This window comes from Sphaeramia orbicularis, chromosome 5 (genome assembly GCF_902148855.1).
Source record: "Sphaeramia orbicularis chromosome 5, fSphaOr1.1, whole genome shotgun sequence".
In the NCBI taxonomy this organism is placed as follows: domain Eukaryota; kingdom Metazoa; phylum Chordata; class Actinopteri; order Kurtiformes; family Apogonidae; genus Sphaeramia; species Sphaeramia orbicularis.
Window position 1 is genome coordinate 20,173,282 of NC_043961.1, and position 22,940 is coordinate 20,196,221.

The window sequence follows — 22,940 nt, forward strand, 5'->3', positions numbered from 1 at the left end:
GCTTGACAATGAAAGAAATGACGAGGCAGTCTTAATGTAATGAGAATGTTTTTGAATATCTTTTCCTTTATCTTTTTAAAAAAATGTACATTGACAAAATATAAAGTTAAACTTTTGCTAGTTTTCACTTGGGATAAATTGATCCTGTATGTTTTTATTTATTTTATTTCTGACTGTGTGCCAGTGGAGTCAAGAAAGGTAAAAAAAATTAATAAATAAATAAAAAAGGGTCCATGTCAAGACTCAAGACGAAAGTATTGAACTGTAGTTGAATGTTAAGTAAAATACAATACAGTAAAATTATACTCTATATTGTTTTACTCCATCATTTTAAACAGTGGTTTGCACTGGTTCCCTCAGCACACTGAGCAGTTGCTCCATCTGTGCTACTTCCACCTCTGGACCCTTAGGCAGCTCCTGACGCTTCTTCCCATACATGCACAAACACATAACAGAAATGACTTGACCTTATGCTTTCTGAGCATTGGCAGAGACCACAAACCCACAGGCATGCAGTTAACAACAAGGGAATAAACACAATCAGACTGAAATGGAAATGGATGTGAGGTCAATAATGGCAGAGTGGTTATATTGCATACATATCGCTTTGGAGACACAGAGCCACTGCCTGAAGGGCACCAATGCAAAGGGCAAATTAAAAACAATCTTCCAAAGATGTCGTGTGAGCAAAGTACACCAACATTTGTCCTGTAGCGCTGCAGGAATACATTCTACCTCTGTCAATATTTAACAGGCCTCTCTTTATTTCTTGTCTTTTCATGATTGACTTCGACTTTGATGAAAGAAGCCTAATATGATATCATTCTACAAGTTAAGCATTGACTCACTTACATATAAACATTGTAATAAGGATGTAATATACCTACATACTGGAATTTGTGTGTTAGATGGACAAATTCTACCTACTGCAGGACATGCGTCTCAAACTGCCAAGAAGAACAAGGCTATTCCAAATAAATTGTGTCTTTGGAGACATGTAGGTCATGTATAATAGCATGAGAAGGTGTTATTCTTAGACTACAGATGGTGGGGATGTAGACAGAGAAATATAGGCCTAAATTGTTCCAAAAGCATTAGTGTGCTTCAGCTAGCACACATGGTTGACTGCAGCTGGAAAATGGGATAAAAACAAACTATGGCTGATGGTGTTATTTACTGAAAAAAGATGTTTTAAACCCATTCATTTTTCAGTCTATACAGCTTTGTCATATCCTACTAGTACAAACTAGGCAAGTGTGATAAATTCTTCCACACTAAATATCAAAATAGTGCAAGGACTGTTTAATATTCAGTGGTTGTTTCAGCCCTCAACACTGTGGTACGCACAGTGAAGTTATTTTAAAGTTTGGAATAGATTCAGTGTGTGGTCTAATCCAGACAGACAGTTGGGTTCCCCTAACAAATGCACATCAAACCTCAAAGCAACATAATATCTCACTTATGATGAATGGCTCAATAAAGTTTCCCCCCACATAGGCCTAGAGGAAAAATGACTGGGTATAATCCAGAATTTAACATTGAAAAAAAACTTCCACTGGCGTACTCTTTTCTTTTCCAAATTTCTATTCTGCCTTAATGGTTTGCCCTACCAAATACAGGAAAATCAGTAAAAAGTCGACAAGTAAGACATACAGAAAGGAAGCCTCAGCTGTTTAGGTTTTAGTGTTTACTCATTATCTGGATCTCAACAGAATACAGGTAAATGCTTTGATATATGTGATACTCCTGTAGGAAGCAGGAAACACTACAAAATATTGCACAATGCTGCATTTATATTGCATTTGTCACTCCTGATACAAAATAACATATCTGATGGAAAAATGAAAAATAAAAAACATGTATATATATACACCCTGGATGAGTCGCCAGTTCATCACAAGGCTGAAATATAGAGACACACAATCACCCTCACATTCACACCTATGGGCAATTTAGATTAACCGATTAACCTATCAGTGCATGTCATTGGATGGTGGGAGGAAGCCAGAGGACCTGGAGAGAACCCACACAGATACGGGGAGAACATGCAAACTCCACACATAAAGGTTCCACAGCGATCGACCAGTGTTGGAATCGAACCCAGGACCTTCTTGCTGTGAGGCCTCTAGTTAATTATTCTCACAAATTATTCTCACAAATTGTTCTTTTCCCAAACCTCATATATCTACAGTACAGTTCTCGACACCAAAAAATAAAATAAAAGAGGGCACAGACAAACACTTCAGAACAGCAACACTTACTCGAGGGCCTATAAAGTCTTAACACAGCCTCATTTGGAATGGTAGCCCTTAAACATTCAACGGGAAAGTAAATGTTCAGTTCAGCACAGACAGCGCTCAGAACTTAGAACACACCTTAACAAGGAACAACTCACAGCAAATGTCAGTTTCACATACTTTGTGTTATGTTTCCTGACTTCTTCATTTTAGACACCAAAAATAATCTGAAAACCCTCAAAGAGGAAGCCCTCACTGTCAGCAGCGTTACATGGCCTTTAACTGAAGGACTACAACATGTATTGCTACTGATATTCAGCACAGATTGCTAGGCCACAGTGCCAAAATTTTGGGTATATTAAAAGACCACTGTGCCCATTTAACTAGTTTTATTGAGCTGCTGTGGCAATTTTATGACACATATTAATGATACTATTGGCCATGAGTTTTGGGCCTGATGTTTACTTCCTGCGCTTGTTTCCAAAATGCTCTGAGCACTGTTGGTGGTGCTGAATTGTGCAATTATTTCCCAATTGTACACTTTGGAGATACAGTCTGTGGCTGCTAATGAGGTGGCACTTAGTGAGCATGCATGTGTGAGTTGTGATGTTGAAATCATACAAACTCTATGACTTGATATATACAATGCAGCAGTAATCAGCTGCGTGGGTCCTGTTTATGTCCAGATATTACCTTTTATAACTTCAATCATGCAGAAAAACATGTTGGATTATAAGCGTATATTTCAATAGTCATTTGAATTCCTTGTAGGTTACATGCTCTAATGTGAATTACATGAAAGAAAACTTGAGAGGCTGCTGAGCTACAGTGTCTAAATGGGCACTGATTAAAGTGTTGTGACTCAGTGTGCCATTTGGTTTCCTCCTGTGTTTAGTAGAGGCACTGTGATTACTCCACAGCTCATTAACCATTGTCATCAGTGGCAACAGAGGCTTCAATGACTCATCAATAGAGAATGGACTAAAGTGCAATATTTTTGTTTCACTGTATAGCTACAAATAGAACCCTGTGTTTGCCTGAACATACTATTATTTAGCATTTTTGTTGATATTATATTGCAGTATTTTTTAACAATAGTCACTGAATAGAAAATGGTCTCTACAGCAATACCTGAGAATATATTCCATACGTTCAGTATGTATAATATTACTGTATATTATTCATTGCAGGTTTAAGCATTTCTTTTATAACAAGCTTTAAAAGCTTTGTAATGAGCTTGATCATCAATGAAGAACACTCTACTTTTCCATGGGTAATTTTTAACTGGTCTAAACAAGAAAGGGATGGAGGAATATAGAAAATTAATAGCACTGATAATGAGTTTGCTAGAAAGGGGTGGGGGTCTGGGCTTCATTCCATTGGTACTTAGCATAATTAGCTTGAGGTCAAAACTGCAAAGAATGAATCATCTGATTCCCTTCATTGACACTGAACAAGTGGCAGTCATGAATAATGCACCAGGGCATACATGCGTCCAGATTGTTTACAGATAAAACAGTCTATATTAATAATAATAATGATAATATATTTCATTTATGGGTGCCTTTCTTCACACACAAGATCACACAGATAAAAGATAACAGGTACAGATAAAAGCTGAAATATACAGAAATAAAATTAAATACAAAGAGATACAATTAAAAAACATAAAAGATCATAAAATATAATAAATACAGAGAATGGCTGGATCATCAGCCACCCACACCACCTATATGGTCATCAGGGGGGTTTTGCGGAGGGCAGGGGGCAGTGAATTCCATACTGTAGTGATGGTAGTGAGGTAAGCAGAGGGGAAGGTGAGGCGGATGGGTAAAGAGATCTGAGGGTAGTAGGGCAGGGCGATATGGAAAAAAAATCATATCAGGATATTTATTTCATATCAGACAAAATCTATATGTATCACGATATAATTCAAATCACTATTTTTTGTCAAGCTTAAATTTTCCGTTACTCATAAGTTAGTTGTGAAGACATCAGAGAGAGAGAGAGAGAAAGAGAGAGAGTGAAAGAAATACATACGTTGCAGTACTTATGGAGAAGTCTCTCTCTCCGCTGTTATGTATTATTCTACCCATTTTATTCATCTCCCCCCAGCCCCCCATTTTAAGATTTATTGTCCCCCGTCTTAAGTTCCATTTTCAGTCTTATGGCCATATGGTTTGCGTGTATTATTGCGGTAGGCACTTGAGCCGAGAAGTGATCAGATAGTGAAATAGTATGACAGCTTCAAAAGGTGTGAGGACGGGGTGCAGGTGGTTGATGGTATGAAGATGGAAATAGGCGAACTGGTTTATGTTATTAATGTGAGACATGAAGGAGATTGTGCTATTGAAGATGAGACCCAGACTCTTTACCTGAGGGGAGGCACAGGTGGAAGAGCTGTCAATGGATAATGTGAAATTGTGGGATTTGGTTTAAGTGGATTTAATGCCAATAAGTAGCAAATTACATATGAAGTAATTTTTATTTCAAGGAGGCAGTCAGAAAGGGGTGAAGAAGGAAGGGTGGGGGTAGGTTTAGTTGAGATGTAGTGCTGAGTGTCATCCATGTAGCAATGTAATCTATACTATTTAATGTGCCCAAAGTTAGAACTGAATTGGGGGAGGGAGCTTTTAGCTTGGCCGCCCCCTCTGCTTGGAATACACTTCAAGTGGAGCTGAAAATGCCACACCTCATGTCATTTCAAGCTTTTCGCTCCAACTTACGGACAAGACAGCGAGAGTCAATCAGACAATGCCTGTGTTTTTAAATTGCTATGACCTCAACTAAACTTTTGCACTTCATCAACTGCACTTTAAAAAAAAGTCTAACTTTCTGTTATTACAATATTATTACTGTTTGTTTTAATATACTGTTACTACCTGTCTGTAAAACCTGTTTTCTTTCATGGCGTGTGCTGCTGACCTCTTGGCCAGGTCACCCTTGTAAAAGAGATCTCTATCTCAGTGGGATTCTATCTGGTTAAATAAAGGTCTAATAAAAAAATATAGTGTTTTTGGAAGATGTGACCAGGGGAGTGTGTAAATGATAAATAAGAGGGGTCCAGGACAGAGCCCTGGGGCACACCTGTGGGGGAGTGCGCAATGTGAAGGACTTTAACCAAATGAACTGAATGAGTGCAGCCAGAGAGATATGATGTGTGATGAACAGTATGAAGTCTGTCCAGGACGATGGTGTATGAAATGGTGTCAAAGGCTGCACTCAGATCAGGCAGGATAAGAATGGACAGAGGACCAGAATCAGATGCCAGGAGGAGATCATTAGTGATTTTGAGTAAGTACGTTTCAGTGGAGTGGAGAGGATGAAACCCAGACTGGAATTGCTCATAAAGATTATTGCATGACGGATGAGCATGAAGCTGAGAAGCCACGTTTTTTTCAAAGACCTTAGAGAGGAATGGTAGATTGGAAAGAGGATGAAGATTATTGAGGTCATTACGATCTGCACCAGGTGTCAGGAGAATGGGAGTAACAGCAGCTGTTTTTAGAGAATTCCAGTGTTGAGTGAGGAGTGAATTATGTGTGTGATGAGAGGGGCAAAAGAGAAAAGAGCGATCTTAACAAGAATAATCAGAAGGGGGTTTAATTGACAAGTTGATGATCAGGATTTTTTTAATTAAATCAGGTATTTCAGCAGGGGAAGGTAAAGCGAATACCGAGAGTGTCTGATAAGGAAGCAGTGACGGAACAGAGGAAGATGAGATTTGATAGATGTTAGGATTGAGCTTTAGGTGCATATTTTTGATTTATTAAAAAAAGGATTTGAGTGAGTTACAGAAGGCAGTGGAATACATATATGGATGTAGTGAGGGGAAGTTTATACGATAAGGTGAAAGAACAGGCTGTACAGATGCAAAATTAACAATTGGTGAATACATTTATCTAAAGCAGTAGCAGAGGCACCAGATTTGGTAACTAATCTGCAGTATTGACAAAACTACATTGTATGTGCTAACATATTTTTATACTTTTTTTATACAAATATTTTTCTGGTTTGATTTTAATGTTCTATTCAAAATAAATAAACAAACAAACAAACAAACACTGACATTATAAAGACAACGAAGCAGGAGAGGAAAATAGCAAAGGTTGGAATCTAATAGAAAGATCTAATCTCTATCTGCAGAACCTGATAAGACTCTTACCTTGGGTGTCTTGCGAAGATTAGGGAGAGTTTCAGGCTGGTGACACAGCTTTCATCATCACCCACTATGATGATGGGATGGACAGGATTAAACTTGCTGTGACTGAGCTTGGTTTCCTTCTTGGCGACCACTGTCTGCTGGCACATAGCCCGATATTTGTTGATGCTGAGATCGAAAACATGAACCTGGAAAACATGAGTGATGTGTGTGTTTATCTTCTTTCTATAATCTCTTTTTACAGTCGTGACCTTTAACTTAAATGATATTTCATGAATATGTAACAACCACAACAACACCGCCCGAGGTGGTGAAATAAAATCCAGCAAAGTCATCCTGTCAACCATGATATTAAGGTTGCGGGAAGTAAATGTCACTCTGCAAGTGAGTCAAAGTTGTTGTTTCAGACTGCCTTATGATGTTCAGTGTGTGTTTTGCTGTGAGAAGTACAAAGATGGAGCAGAAGCCATTGCAGGGATACAAAGTGGACCATCTGGTGTAAGGAATGGTGTTTCCAGTAATTCAATGAGTGTGCACTTCTGTCCATATGGGGGGGTGTGTGTGTGTGTGCTGACAGCCCCAATACAAAAGGATAGGCATCTATATCCAGACAGAACCAGACCAGAGATCCTTCTTTCAGTCTAAGTGCATTTAGACAATCTGCAGCAATAAATGATCCCATTGGAAAACACAGTCTGCTGTTTTTGTGATGGCTGTGGTCGGTACACTATGGCTTTATGCGGTCCTTGTGTATCAGTGCCACACAAAACATCATAGTAATTGGTTCTCTACTAATGTATGACCTCAATCACTACAGTCATTATCTACAGCGTTTTTTGTTTTTTTTTATTTAACCTTTGTTAAACCAGAAAAAAGCTCATTGAGATTAAAATTCTCTTTTGCCAGAGTGTCCTGGCCAAGACAGCAACAGCAGAAGTTACAGACAATAGACATTTCACCCATACATCCACATTAAAAATGAACATAAAACACAATAAAATGCAGTTCTAAAACCACACATAAATCACCAAACTAATAACATACATGTAAAACACCATCAATAATTTAAAAGGTACTAAAAGTATACAACAATGTTTCTTAAAAGCAACTCAAAGCAGAATCTGATTCAATCAATTAATCTAGATATTTTTATTTGCTATATAAATATTCATTCATTCATTATCTGAACCTACTTTATCCTCACTAGGGTCACGGGGGTCACTGGAGCCTATCCCAGATACTTATGGGTGAAGGCGGGGTACACCCTGGACCAGTGACGGCTGCTTGTCTTTCAGACAGGGGAAGCTCATTGTCGGCTTATATATAAAAAAATAAAAATTAAAAAATTGCCAAGTTATTTAAACATACATTCGGCCCTACGTTCCTTTTTAACCCTTTCATGCACTGTCCACTCCAGTGGACAGTTCTTCTCCAGCTGTTCTCTTGTATATTAACGGGTTTTGTTGTTTTAGTTCCATATCAGCCAACACAGTGGATGCTTATGCACCATCCCATACACTGTAATTCAGATCATTACTGTAACTTTACTGTTCTTGATAAACCTGATCTGCAGTAACATGTTTGAGTGTAAATCAATTGTTATTTATTAGACAAGGAGGTTTTTTTTTGCATATTATCTCCATGAAATGAGTAATTACTAGCATTAGAATATGTTAAAATGTGAGAACACATCAGATTAGCAGCATTAAAAATGTTTTTATTTCATTGTTTCCATATCATTTTCTGATATTGGATTTTAAACACGTTTCTTTACTTCAAAAATTAAATACATGGATATTTTTGTAACTCCATAGAAAAAAAACAAAACTCGATCGCATTGTTTTTTTCATGGCTAAACACTGAAGAAAAAAATCTTGACTAAGGTTCTCATAATTCGTGCATGAAAGGGTTAAGAAAATGGTCAGTGGCCTTATCGTACCAAGTAGGCGTCTTTTTCAGGGACTGGACCAGTGTCCTCTCAATGGCCAGCAGAGCTAGGCTGCTTAGATTGCCTTGGCCCATTGTGTTGTGGGTGTAAGACTTCAGCCTTTTTAAACAAGAGATGCTCCTTTCAGTCCGACCTAGCTGACAGTATGATTGATTTAACTATCTACAAAACGATATTCAACTCGAACAAGAAATGATTAAATTATGTAACTGAAACAAGAAAACGCTGAAATTACGTTAAATTGAAACAAGGAAGTCCAATGAGTGTGTTTTATTTACAGTGCAAGAAATGAACGAGTAATTTCGTAGTGGTTTCTTTGATTTCACAGCAGAATGCGCGACGGTATTAAACTGAACTGTTTCAGTGAAGGAGTAGATCTCAAAATAGCTGTCAATCAAACGGGATTCAGCCTTTCGACTGATCCTCCAATCAGCACGTGGGATTCTGGCGTCCAGCCCGGCCGAGCTCCGCCCACAGCTCCATTCACCCCCAGAGACGCCCGGCGTCCGGGGGCGGGACAACATCGTGGCATTTATCCAATTACCGTCCAGTTTTGAAGCAATGAAAAAAACTGTTCCACTCAGTCCCATTGAAGCCCATAGACGCAAACTCCACACAGAAAGGTCCCACCCTTATCGACTGGCTATATACAGTATATAGATATATAGAACTCTAATTTAACATTAGCAGCGTTCCTATGAGTTTCTACAAGTTAAATTGAAGACCTTTATAAGACCTTTTTAAGACTACATAGAATAGAATTTAATGCCCATTTCACAGCCATACTGGCAAAAATTCATGACTCCAAAAATTTAAGAAAATATATTTATTTACTCCAACGCCTGGGCTGCAAAGTTAGATAAAATTGGTTCCTAATTTCAATAGAAATTGTCAGGTAGAACCGAGTAGACTAGCATTACTTTTTTTGCATCTTGGACATTTTCCAGACACATTTATACAAAATCCAGCAAACAAATTTATGCCGACATAACTTAAGACCTGCCATATCAAATTTTATACCTTTTATTAGACTTTTTTAAGGTATTAAATGCAGATTAGTGAATTCAAGACTTTTAAGACTTTTTAAGACCCCGCGGTAACCCTGATTAGCTATAACTGAGTGGAGGACACAGTGACATTTGTGAAACGAGGAGAGAAAATAATTTTATATCTTCTGACAAACATATATTTGCAATCACATCCACACACACCCACACTTGATTATCAAGGCAAAAAGACGACCAAAATCATCTACTGATATAAAATGTTTAGTAACTGTTGATCCACTAATCCTATCAATCCATGTAAATAGTTGGTGTAAAATACAGTTTTTCATCTTTTCGTGGTCATTAGATGTGACCCATTTGGACATTCAGAGGCTCCATAGTGAACATGGAAAAAGTGTCATCTTCTACAATGTTGATTCACCAGTAAAACCCATGGAATCTGATTAATGACAGTGAATAGACACACTTGTGTTATGTTCAGTTAATGATATATTTGCTGAGAAAATCCCTTTTTCTTTGGTTTACTCTGTTTCTGATATAATAACCCTCAACTTTAATCAGAGCTTTAATGAACATCTACATGATCAGTAAGTTAAATATAGGAAAATATATGATTTCACTGAAAAAACACAAAATACAGAGGATGATATTATAACAAATGGTGTTAAATCACTTAAAAAAGGTGAAATCTAGAGAGAAATTTATTTGGGAACTACCACAAAAGTAGCACTGGGTCTTTATGGGTTAAATTCATAACAAATGTATTGCACACTGTTCTGATGCTTATTGCTCTAAAGTAATTTGTCAAAAAATGGATAAACTAGATCATCTCAGACTAGACATACAAATGCAATGTGAGCTGATGAAGGTTTGCAGGGTTTAGAGGAGCAGCTTAGAAACAAATAAGGATTTTAGTGTGATCATTGAGGGATGACCCTGGGTGTCTCATTATTTTATTCCAACACTTTAGTTCTTTAACAGTCAGTTCAGATGGAGAGGCAGGGACTCGATAGTTGTCTGCACCACACAACTCAGTGTCATTCTAACACGTCAGCCTGCCAGGCAAGTCATTACCCTCATGAACACATGTACACAGGCACATACATACTGTATACACATACACACACACTCACCCACAAACACATACACCATTGTGCCTCTGACATTTCACAGTGTGGCGGTGGCAGCAGCAGGCCAGGTTGTCATCAACAGTAAATACGTGTCAAGTCGCGCACAACTCATGCTGAGTCACTCAAGCTCTGAGATGCTTGTCAAAGAGAACAAGAAATGTTCAGCAAACAATGTGCTATCCTGGGGAAGATTATGCTGATTAACATCATGCACTGTGACCGCAGCAGGAAATGTGGGTATTCTGGTAATAACAAGTGGCTGTCATTTTTTCAATAAAATCTGTGGAGCCTTGTCTTGGATTAAATATGGAAAAAACTGTTCTCTCAATGACTCAATAATGTATCGCTGCCAGCTTTACAGGAGACTCAAATTCTCAAAAATGATCTCAAAATATAGCATTTATAGTTAACCCAAATGCAGTACACCTTCATTTAATCACTGGCTCTGTATCAGCACAGTCTCAGCTATTTTTACCCAAGCACCTCCTTAAAACCAGACAAGGGAGACAACACTTTTCTTGAATAATAAGGTTCAATTTTCAGTTCAGTGCACTGAGAAAAAAAGCCACGCCGACCTTGAACTGCAATTTAACATTCTGTCCTTCCTGTTGCTCAAAAAGGAGATGACACTGTGTTCGTAATAGGCATGCCAACTGATGAGCTGTAAATGAGATTTTTTTTTTTTTTTTTTAAATAGCTGCTGAAAACGTCTTTTGATCTAGTTTCACAGAATAATTTACAATACACATGGGACTTAATATGCTTTCTAGCAAAGTCATTTCATTTGGTCTAGTTTTAATAGAAGATGGCAAGTGCTGCTTTATTATGGGTGTATTTATCTATACCTTGCTTTATGAATGCAGGAGATTATGTTGGATTATGGAGTTAGATTATGGTTTTGGATTTGTTATAGAACTGATGTGCACTTCCACTGCCTAAAACGGCTGAGGTTTGGCGGTAAATAATATGTACAGTGTAACTGTTGGAACACTAGTGATGTCTTCATCCTGTGAGGACTGAAGCCTAGCCCTGGAGATGACAACACACACATACACACACTATCACATAAGGTGTCTATCAAATTGCTCAGCTCTCATTTCCTCTCTGTCACTGTCACTCTACTTCACTTGGCAAACTAGATGGAAATGTGTCAGACACAACACTCTGGACTATTATAGCATGGCTCAGACTGGTGCAAAGGACAGCTTGCAGCCATACTTACAAAATATGTGGAGATAAGCAACACAGCATCTACGGAAATTGCTTCTGGCTGGAATCAATACCCACCGGCAGGCCACTGAGCTTCCTTTGTTACAAGAAACTATGTTTGAACAAACTCAATTACCTTAGGCTATTCTGCATTAATCTGTGATTTAGTGAATGTCTGCAGGCAGGGTTAAGTCAGCTCTATGACAGAGTTGACTAAAACAGGCTGCAGGTGTGAGACAGTGCTGCTGCTCGACTTTTCGCGTGTCCTGTCAGGTGATTTTAATCGTCATCAAAGATTTGTTGTTATCAAAGGGCACAGCGTGTCTGTGGTGGTGATGATAACTATAGCTCTGACAAATGACCAATGCGTTTTGTTTTGTTTTTTTTTGGTGGGCTGACACTTGTATTAAACATCAGTGAGAAAACATCGAGAAGGCAGATGACCAATATTTGGAACTAATAAGCAATTGTGGAAAAAATTGTGTAATTTTTGACACAGAACATCAAAGAGGAGGGATTATAATAAAGTAAATATATAAGATGTTGTGAAATTTTGCTGAACATTTCAAAAGGCATAACAGTTTTTATGTAGTATAGTTCAGTTTCATATCTGAGGGGTTCTTGGTTGCAAATCAGATCCTAAAAGTGAAAATGCCTCTTACTGTTCTATCTGTGGTGACAACAGCAAATACAGTGGAGGAATAAGGTACCCAAGCAACATTTCCAACATGTGGGAACTGACACAAATCAGACAGGAAATCTGTAACTCTGGGCATGCATTAAAACACTGTGGGAAATCAGCATCATCTCAAATGAAGTGAAAACTGCTGCTGATCAGTGAAAGATGGTGTTTATAACCAAATCTGTACTTTTAATCTTAATAATGTTATTAACTTAATTAATTCTATTTTAGACATTTTGCATCTTCATCTGATTTATTCATACACGTTCCTCTTGGTGTAAGACCATCTTTAGACGATCATTCGAGGTAATTAGTTACAAAATATCTAGGTGGTAGTGCTTCAACAGAAGTTGGTAGAGAAAATATGCTGAGATCAAACAGAAACCTCCTGCCCGCTGTTCCTTCACATTATTAACTTTGGAAACACTGCTGGAACCAAGATGAAGAAATGTCATATTTCATATCGCTGGTGTCCATCAAGTACGGATCTTTAAATATAATTAAAGGTGTGTAGATGAAGTTTAGTTTACATGTAGATTATGTGTCTGCGCATATTTTTTGCATGCTTACTCCCATTAATTAAATCTGTAATTAGTATGTAGTTTTCCGATTCCAAAAGGTGAAGTATTTTTACAGAGTTGAACATTAAAAAATTGCATTGATGTTAGTAAATGTAACAGTAGGTGTACATGACCACAACTGGTCCTATTCTTTGTCCCAGTCTCCCTATTAGTTTTGTACAATATGGGTCTCAGATGAAAGACATTTTCAATTTTTCTACTTACCATAGGTGAGTTATGAGGTCACAAAAGCTAATATATCTGGTTCGAACTCTTTCAGGACACTGTTTCTCACTGCATGACACTACAGATGCCATAAATCCAGAGAAATACACCATTGCCGATAAAGTACTTGGGTTAGAGCTGCTCGGAATGATAAACTATGTTCAAGTTTATCACTAGGTTGAGGTGCAAATTTATTGAGCTAACCATCTGAGTGATTAACCGACTTAATGTAGCCATCTCAGTCAGCAACCGGCCCTAGAGTCCTACTCGGGACCGGCTCTGCCACAGCGTTTTCAGTTCTTTCACACTTCTGATCAGTGTGGTGAAGAGTTTTAAAAAGTTGTTTTATCCAGTAAGACCATCTGCAGGAAACAATATGTCTTGCAACTGTAGGATGTTATGGATCATTCTTGAATACGCTGTTTCTCATAATGGGCAGATGATTACTATCATTATTCAGTCAAACTGCCTGTGCTGACAAGAAGTGGGAGGCACAGTGTGTTAGTCAAATAAGCCAGGAAAATTACACTGGGTCCATAATGAGAATAAGTAGGTAATAAAGATGAATATACTGTATTATTATGGAAAGATTACAGGAATGATGGTTATTTTCTTCTTCACTTAATGTACATAGGGAGAGCATTTGTTGTTATCCTTGATATTACATGCACTATGCAGTAAAACCTTTGCAGCTGCAACTACAAAAGCAACCACAGCATTTTAAAGATGAATATTATCGCCCACTTTATTTAGTTACTTTTATATGCTCTAAAAATATGTTAAAGGTCATGATCTAACTGCAGAAATGAAATATAGTTATATAATTATGTTCCAATTAGTATATAATAACAGAAAAATAAGACCCATTGTGTTTGTGTTACACTAGAAGCAGTTGTTTATATCTAGTCCCCCCTTTAGCACCACTATGTCTCTACAGTTGCTCAGAGAAGGTTTACTTTTCTCCTTTTTTACATTTTGTAGTGGTAGTATCCAGCTGGAACCAGCATTACCCTCATCTACTATGTTTATGAAGTGACCACCTTAATTAAAAAGCTTGTAACTGACCAAATGAACAGAGAAAGAAAAACATATTGACTATTGACTATTAACAGGGTTCATAGACATTTGAAATTTCAAAATTATATACTTTTTCCAGACCCTAATTTCCAGATGTCTTGGTAAAAAAAATTCCAACCAGCCAACCAGTCTTTATATTTGGGATTTATGAGCCAATCGTCAGAGAATTTACATCTACCCATTATGAGTTCTGCCAACGATCACACAAGGCATGTTGAATAGCTCGAACAGTGTGTGGACATCACCTGTCTGTCGAAGCAGCAGTGAAACTTGACGACACCTGGGCGGGCCTTAAACTAGGTTGGAGGAGGATGAGAGCAGAAGGCTGGGCATTCAACTTGTCAACCTGCCTAAATGTTTTCTGGGATGTGTAGCCTACTGTATGTGCTCTCATGCTAACATTTTAGCTGTGCTAGGAAGCGCCTTAAAAAATCAGATCGAGCCAGTTCTTTTTTTCAGACATTTACAATTTTATGTTTTAGAAAATAGAACAGTGGTAACAGTCTTGGAAACATGAATATTTTTCCATACATTAGTTTCCATTTTCCATACTTTTCAAGACCTGGAAATTTATAAAATCAAATTCCATACTTTCCATACTTGCATAGGAACCCTCTATTAACTACAAAGTTGTAACTTTATACTGTGTGTGACAAGTACAAGTAAAATAAGACTACAAGACTACAACTTCATCTAAAACTTTTTATACAATGTGGAGTGTCTTACTTGATGGTATGGTCCCAGATCTTGATGGTCCAGCCCGAACTGCACGAGATGAAAACCACTGGCTGGAAGTGGTTCTACTTCACAGCATCCACTGCCATGCTGTGGGCATCATAAGTCTCCAGGAACTGGGTGGGGTATGTCTTTGAGCACTACAGAATGATAACAAAAGCCTAATATGAACAAAAATTCTAAACACATGAACACAATCTTTCATGTTTAACATTTTAAATGCAACCCATTTGCTACCTACTACCACCTGAAGTAAAAGAAAAAAAAGAAAAGAAAAAAAAAGAAATCTGAGAACTGGCCTTTTGTATTCATCAAGCTATGACAAGTATGTACATTTACCTGCTGTAGTTTATATGCACACAAAAATATAACACAGGCATACCAACTTTCTTAAATTCCTTGCCTTGACTATGCATGAAGAAAAATTATACCATAACACAAAAAATGCTAATTAAAATCTGTCATTTTTTGAGACAAAATGAAGGCAGTTGCATAAGTGAGGAGGAAATCCACCTTAAGGAGATCAGAAAGAGTAAGTGTGTCCTGACAACAGACTTAATATGAGTGATGCAGTGATTTTGTATTTATACTTTATATTATACTTTTACCTTTCTATAAAATTCAAGGACACACAAGAAAGAAGCCCAACTAGAGGAAAACTTACAAATATCTTACGTTCTCAGACACAAGTTGAAAGAAAACTTCCAAAGTGACATTACTCTTGAAGACCCAAAACGAGTAATACTCAGGTTTAAAAGTGTGTTTGATCAAATGAACCACAGAGAAAAGAGTTGGTTTGCAGTGATAAGTTGACTGGACAACCCAGAGCAACCCAGCCTCATGGCCGAAGGGGACAGCTGTTACACTGCTGAGCTCTGACAGTGGATTGTGGACCTGCAGGTAGCTGAAAGATTTTAATCATTCACCCTCTGGGGTTTCTGTGCCACTAATCCGTGAAGTGACTGAGAGAACATATTTTATCACAGGTACTGGACGTGTTTATGTCTGTGTGTCTTCACAGGAGTCAGGCCTATGTGTGAGTTTATATTAAAGTTCTTATCAAAAGTAGTATACACAGCCCTTTCTTTACCAATACATTTTTTTCTTGATATTGTCCCACTACCAGTAAAACTAAAAATAATTTTGTAGGTAAAATCAGGTTACTTTTCACTTTCCTTGGGTAATGTACAATAATAAAATGGCTTTGCATAACATGGGACATTTCATTTTGTGTTTATTTAAGACATGCAACAACAAAAAAACACAACAAAATAAATATAGTATAGACAGTAATAATAGTCATGCCTGAAAGGGAGTAGGCAAAAGCTTCATCAACAATGGATTCGTAAATCATATACAATATGCTGTCACGATACTACAAAAATCATATTGTTATACAGCATAGTAAGACTTAAAAAAAGGTAAATTCCCCAAAATAAAAACTTCTTTGCACTTTTAAGACTTTTTAAACAACTAAATTAAATTTAAATTAAAAATCTACCTGAAAAATTTTACTAAAAAAATAAAACTGCACTAAATCTGTTTGGGACATTACTAATACTCAATCACTAATACAAAAGCCAAGGCTAAGCAGAAATGGTTTTTAAATATTTGATAATGAAGTCAGTGACAGTTTTAATCTCTTCAGGGCTGGACCTTCTGGATTAAATATTGCCATCAGATTTTATCCCTTAACTTCATAACAAATGTATCATGTTTTGTTGTTCAACAGCAACAGGAACATGAGCTAAAAAAAGCACAGACGGTGGGAGGCCAGCCAAAAACAACCAGCTGTCTGATGTGGCCAGAGAGAGCTTCTGCTTAAGAAGACTCATTAAATACTTAATGTCAAGCCTGAGGGTCTCCCAATGGGACACGTATAGGAGACACACACACACACACACACACACACACACACACACACACACACACACACACACACACACACACTATTATTGGAAACCTTTTAGCTTGTACACCCTCTGGGGTGCAAAGCCAGCAGGATATCTGTTATGTTACTGCACGACAAACAAATGAGCCTCCATTTTTCAGGGCAGATATCAGGGGATAGGCCCAGGTATACCAGTCTCGTTAATAGACTGTATAAAGGGACTCACTTTAGGTTTTTCCCAATCATCACCACCAACATTTATATGACTTAAAAAAAATCATTAAAACAAATGTAAGCTTTTGTTTTTGTTCCATGAACCAGAAACCCACTTAAGTCTTTTCCTCTCAGTCATCAGTAATTTATGATTTACTAACAATAAGATATTGTATAGTGTATAATAGAAATACTAGGATTATCACCATTGAGAAGGAATACTGATTAAAACAAGTTTCAAATCTCTACTGAGTTACCTAAATGAATGATGTATGAGTGAATCGTAGTGTAAATGTGTGCAAAACAACATAAATACATTTCTACTTGACTTAATGAGAAATAGTATAATCCTTTAAAGCAGTTAAATTTGTAATCAATGATTTTAGGCACTTCAAGGCAGCTGTAAATAAACAGTGAACATTCATTTGTATTTGCCTGATTGCTTGATTAATGCGAGTTCAATATCAGCTCTCCCTTTTCTGTTTCTCATTCTTCACAAATTCATCAACACTTCAAACTATTCACTAGCTGTTTGCTAACTGTATTTGTATGCTGTTTGGTGCACACTCAGCTTTTATACACAATATACAACAGAAGCCTAGTGCTGCAAAAAAACACAATATAAAAGCAATGACTGTGAATTAACAGAAGTAAATTTGGCAGAACAGAACATATAACAATGAGCTGAAGGTCACAGTTAAGTGGCATTGTCCTAAAAGAGCCTGCAGAGCTCATATTCATAGGTGGAATTTCCATTGAGAGCAATTTTTGAATTAAAGGGGTCATATTTTGCTTTTTAAAATGGAATTATGCATTTTAAAACATTTCCCTGTCGTCTACATAAACTGTAAATGGTATGCTTGGGTCTGAATTCTTCATTAATTAAGCTCCACATGCCCATCTTCAACCCTGTTTCTGACTAATGACACGACTAAAGGTCGTTTTGAGCGCTGGCCCTTTAAATGCAAATGAGCCACTTCACATCCCGCCTCCTCCAGGTTGTTGACTGTGTTACTCTGTCCCATTTCTCAGTAGTAGAAATGTTTGTCGCAAGTCTTGACCTTATACAGGATGGGGAAGCAAAATTTACAATATTTTGAGGCAGAGATTGAAAGACAGTGTATGACCAATTAGTTTATTGAAAGTCATGAGAATTTATTTGACACAAGAAAATTTACATAATAGAAAATGTTTTTATTCTATGTGTCCTCCTTCTTTCTCAATAACTGCCTTCACACGCTTCCTGAAACTTGCGCAAGTGTTCCTCAGATATTCAGGTGACAACTTCTCCCATTCTTCTTTAATAGTATCTTCCAGACTTTCTCATAATAGTTTTGCTCATAGTCATTCTCTTCTTTCCATTATAAACAGTCTTTATGGACACTCCAACTATTTTTGAAATCTCCTTTGGTGTGACGAGTGCATTCAGCAAATCACACACTCTTTGACGTTTGCTTTCCTGATTACTCATATGGGCAAAAGTTTCTGAAAAGGTATGGATAATAGTGTTAGGTATGATTATGACATCAATATATGTTTGGTTTCAAAACAACTGACATAGTACCTGCTGAGAAAAAACAACTAAATGTTCATTGTAAATTTTGCTTCCCCACCCTGTATGTGCAAATGCCATGATGTAACTAGTTATAGACGTAACAAATTAAGAAGGAATTGAAAGGGGTTGTAGAAATCCACTCAGTTTTTGCCAAAATTAATATAACAATACCTTTGCAGCACCTGGAGGGTTCAAATTTAAACTTTTTGAACTATTAAGGTCCTCAAATACACAAATAAATGTACCAAAGACTAATAAAAGTGGGTTTAGCAAAATATGACCCCTTTAAATTAAACTGAACATTCACAGTGCATTCTTTATGTTTGTGATGCTTTACTGGTTTACATGCATGTTGTAATGTATTATTAAAAATCATTTTCTTGAATCATACTGTATCACTAGCGCTGTGACAAATAAATCTTGATGTATCATAAGATATGCTGTGGTTCTTTCCAGCTAGTTACTATGTCATGTCAGCAAGATGACTGATGTCACTGTACAAGGGATTAATGTCATCCTATAAAATCCAGCATTTAAAATCCATCATACATACCTGCTATAGTCTCCCCACATCAGTGTCAACTAGGAAGAGATAGTCAATCTGTTTATGGAAGTCAAATGATGTTCCACAAGCTGTGAATGAGAGGCACCAGCACTACAATTAGAAACAAACTGCACAGATACTGGCCCGCTGTGCTAGACTTAAGATAAGACATGTGTAATAGGGGGTTTGCATTAATTTGTAAAATCCTCACCCACCATGAGCTCCTGTGCAGCTTGTGACCCCTCAGAGACAGCATCATTCAGTAACAGTCTAATAATATCTGTGAAAACCAGCCCATTCTGCAAGGAAACAAACCAGATCAAATCAAATCAGATATAAAGCACATCCACAAGAAAATAAGTACATAAACAAGGACTGTATGCAAAAGTAGAAAACGAAAAGTGAATCTGCAAAATAATCATGCAATATTTAACCTCCCTTCCACTTTTTTCATTGATTTATTTATTATATTCATTTAACCTGAGTGACATGGTTTCATATAATTTATAGATACAGTATATGTCCATTATGCAGTGAATTATTATAGCTTTGGTTGATACCAACATTTGTGATGCAAGTTGAAGTCAAATAAATAAATACATAAAATAAATGAAGGAAGGAAAAATAAAGAGGTCTGAGAGAAAACAAAATATCTGGACCTTCTGGGTTTTGTTTTGTTTTTTTCATTCATTCCATTTGATATGGTTTTTTTTGTTGTTTTTTTTGTAATTTACTTTCAAGAAGTTGCTATCCCAGTTTTGTTGTATCTTATCTTATCTGATAAATTCTGCTGTTTTTTTCCACCTGATTTCAACTCCTGTAACTTTCAGTTGTGTCTTACATATGGAATGACATTGAATTAACACATTTCTGTAGCTAACCTTAACACTGTTCCAGGTCATGACTTGGCCATCAGAGGAAACAGAATAGGAATTGTGTTTGTTGTCCATGTCATCATTTTACCATTGAGCCTGAATGATACACAACAGAATATTGCTACTTTGATATTTAAAAAAAAATCTGCATAAAACTGAAGGTCTGTGCAAAAAATACACACATGCAAAAAAATAAAAAATAATATATACTGTAAGTACAAAGCCATATGGGATTGGACTGATATGAAAGTTAATTAATTTGCATTCCCAGTTAACTGGTGTAAGGAACTTCTTCAGCTGAGAGTACACAGAACAGAGACATGGTGGCTAAAATAAATGAAAAAACACCTACTGCTAATACCTTAACACCTCCAACTCCTGCCTTACACCCTGCAGTCACCTGCCAGACAGGACCAGTGTGCTTGTCAGTCTTTGCTGTGCCCTTGTAAACAGATCTTTCCCTCCTTCTTCAAGTTGTAGACTGCCACACAGCCGTCATAGAAACCCACTGCCATAAGGTGGGAAAGCTGATCATGGACGTCAATGCACAAGATATGAGAAGTGGTGAGACTGATGCCCTCTGGGAAGGCAGGGTTGTTCAAACAGTAGAAAACAAGCATGCATTGGCCCTGTTTACTGAAGTCGTCTGGACAGGACAGGGATGAATGTGATGTAAGATAGGACAATGCAAAAAACAGGTCGAATGCACATAAAATTTCTGAGAAAATGACTATTAACAACCATATCATTTTTAAACAATAAGAAAACTATGTATAAGAATGTGTGGATGAATTCTCCATCACAAACAACAAAAATCGGTTCCCTTTTTGACCTGAAATCTGTCTTCTCGTGTACTTACATGATCCCATTCCTACAGCAAACAAGTCTTGATTCTTCTTACTCCTGTTCATCACAAGGGCATCAGTTAGTCATTCTGCCATCACATCACATCAGTCACAAATAGATATGTTTACTAGTGTTATTTTAAAATATTGGACAGATGCAGCCGCATATTCACCCTTTCAGTACATGTAGATATATACAGCTATGGAAATTCTCAATAAACCACTATATGAAATCACTAAAAATCAACAGTTGTCATAAATGTAGTGCAAATTTAAAAATCGGGTAAAAGACATAAAATATTTAAGAAATTTGGCAACATAATGCTAACAAAATTTTCTCAACAAGGCACCCTTATATGAAGAAACAATCAAACAAATAAAAAAAGATCAGAAGTTCATACTGAATGTCCATAAAAGAGAATTTCTACATAAAACACACAGGTGGGTAGGCTAATAATTATCTTAAAAGCTGTACATTGTTCAGTTTGCTGTACAGTAAATAAATCTAAGGGAATGTTGACAGCTTGGATAAGCAAACTGACCAGCAGAGGGCAGTAACAGACAGTCTTGCTTTGCCATACTAGAACATCCACAGCAGGAGGAGAGCCCTGTTGTGTCCACTGAACTCATCTGACATGTCTGCAAAGGATTTACAATCTTAAATGCATGACATGGAACAAAGAAAAGAGACAAAATAAATATCTATTAAGTGACACATACAACTTTTTTTTTTGTTTTTATTGATGTAATTTTACTTCCAGTGGATCAAACTTTGTGTTACATCATCAACTTGGTTTAGACTGCACATTCATATCCAATACCTTTGATGACTTAACACTTTGGCGATGGCGTCACTCACTCTATAAATTAAATATCAGGTAAGTTGAGCTGTATATTTGACTGAAAAATGCTCATATTTGAATGATAATCTTTACTCAGAGTGTAATATTCATAAAGAATATTCAAGTTTCCTTGTTGATGATGTTGTTAACACTAAAGCATCCAAACAAAAAATACCTAAGGGATAGTAGCTAGGGTAAATTTAACCCATAAAGACCCAGAAATACTTTGGTGGCAGTTCCAAAATATTTTTTCTCTATATTTAAATTTTCTGAAGTGAATTATCGCCATTTATTATTAAATTATTCTCTGTATTTTGCGTGAACATCAGGTATTTTCCTATATTTAATACACTGATCATATGGATGTTCATAAAAGCTCAGATTAAAGTTGAGGGCTATTATATCAAAAACAGAGAAAACAGAAGAAAAAGTGACTTTTTCAGCAAAGTATAGGATTAACTGAACATAAACCCACTGTCATTGATTCAGCTCCATGGGTTTTACTGGTGAATCAATGTTGTAGAAGATGATGGTGTTTCCATGTTCACTATGGAGCCTCTGAACGTCCAAATGGGTCATATGTGATGACCATGAAAAGATGAAAAACTGCCTTTTACACCAATTATTTACATGTATTGATAGGATTAGTGGATCAACAGGTATTAAACAGTTTAGATCAGTAGATGGTTTTGGTCATCGGTGACTGTTTGGGTCTTTATGGGTTAAAGAGGTAATATGTAGCATTAATGTTTTGAACTCGCAACAGTAGGGGGAAGAATCTCATCTTATCTCATCTCATCTCATCACTTTCTGACACTTTGGTTAGAAGTTGAGTGACTCATTAAATATATTCAGTTCATATCTCTACAATCCAATACTTTAGCATCTTTGGTATAAGTTCATAGCCCTTTATATTCATCACTCTAATGATAATTTTAAATCATCTTAATATTTGAAAGTAGAAATACTACATATAATCCCTTTAAATTTCAAATTCTAATAGAATAATTAGCGGTAAAAATGCCACTTTGTGGGCAGGCAGTTGAGATACCTGAGTCTCTGTCATCATCTTTTGTCATTCTCCTTGTTTGATGGTATGGCTGTCTGTTTTTTCTTGCTTCTCATCCTCACAGATCTTCCATTGAAACAAAAGAAGAGGAGTTATTTACTGAGTGAAGACAAGCCTGGCCAAAACAAGCCTTT

At 36.8% G+C, this 22,940-nt stretch overlaps 1 pseudogene; it reads right to left on the reverse strand.

Moving 5' to 3' along the window:
• Nucleotides 1-330: 330 nt before the first annotated feature.
• On the reverse strand, nt 331-21,532 carry LOC115419518 (dynein intermediate chain 1, axonemal-like; annotated as a pseudogene).
• Between the last annotated feature and the right edge of the window lie 1,408 nt (nt 21,533-22,940).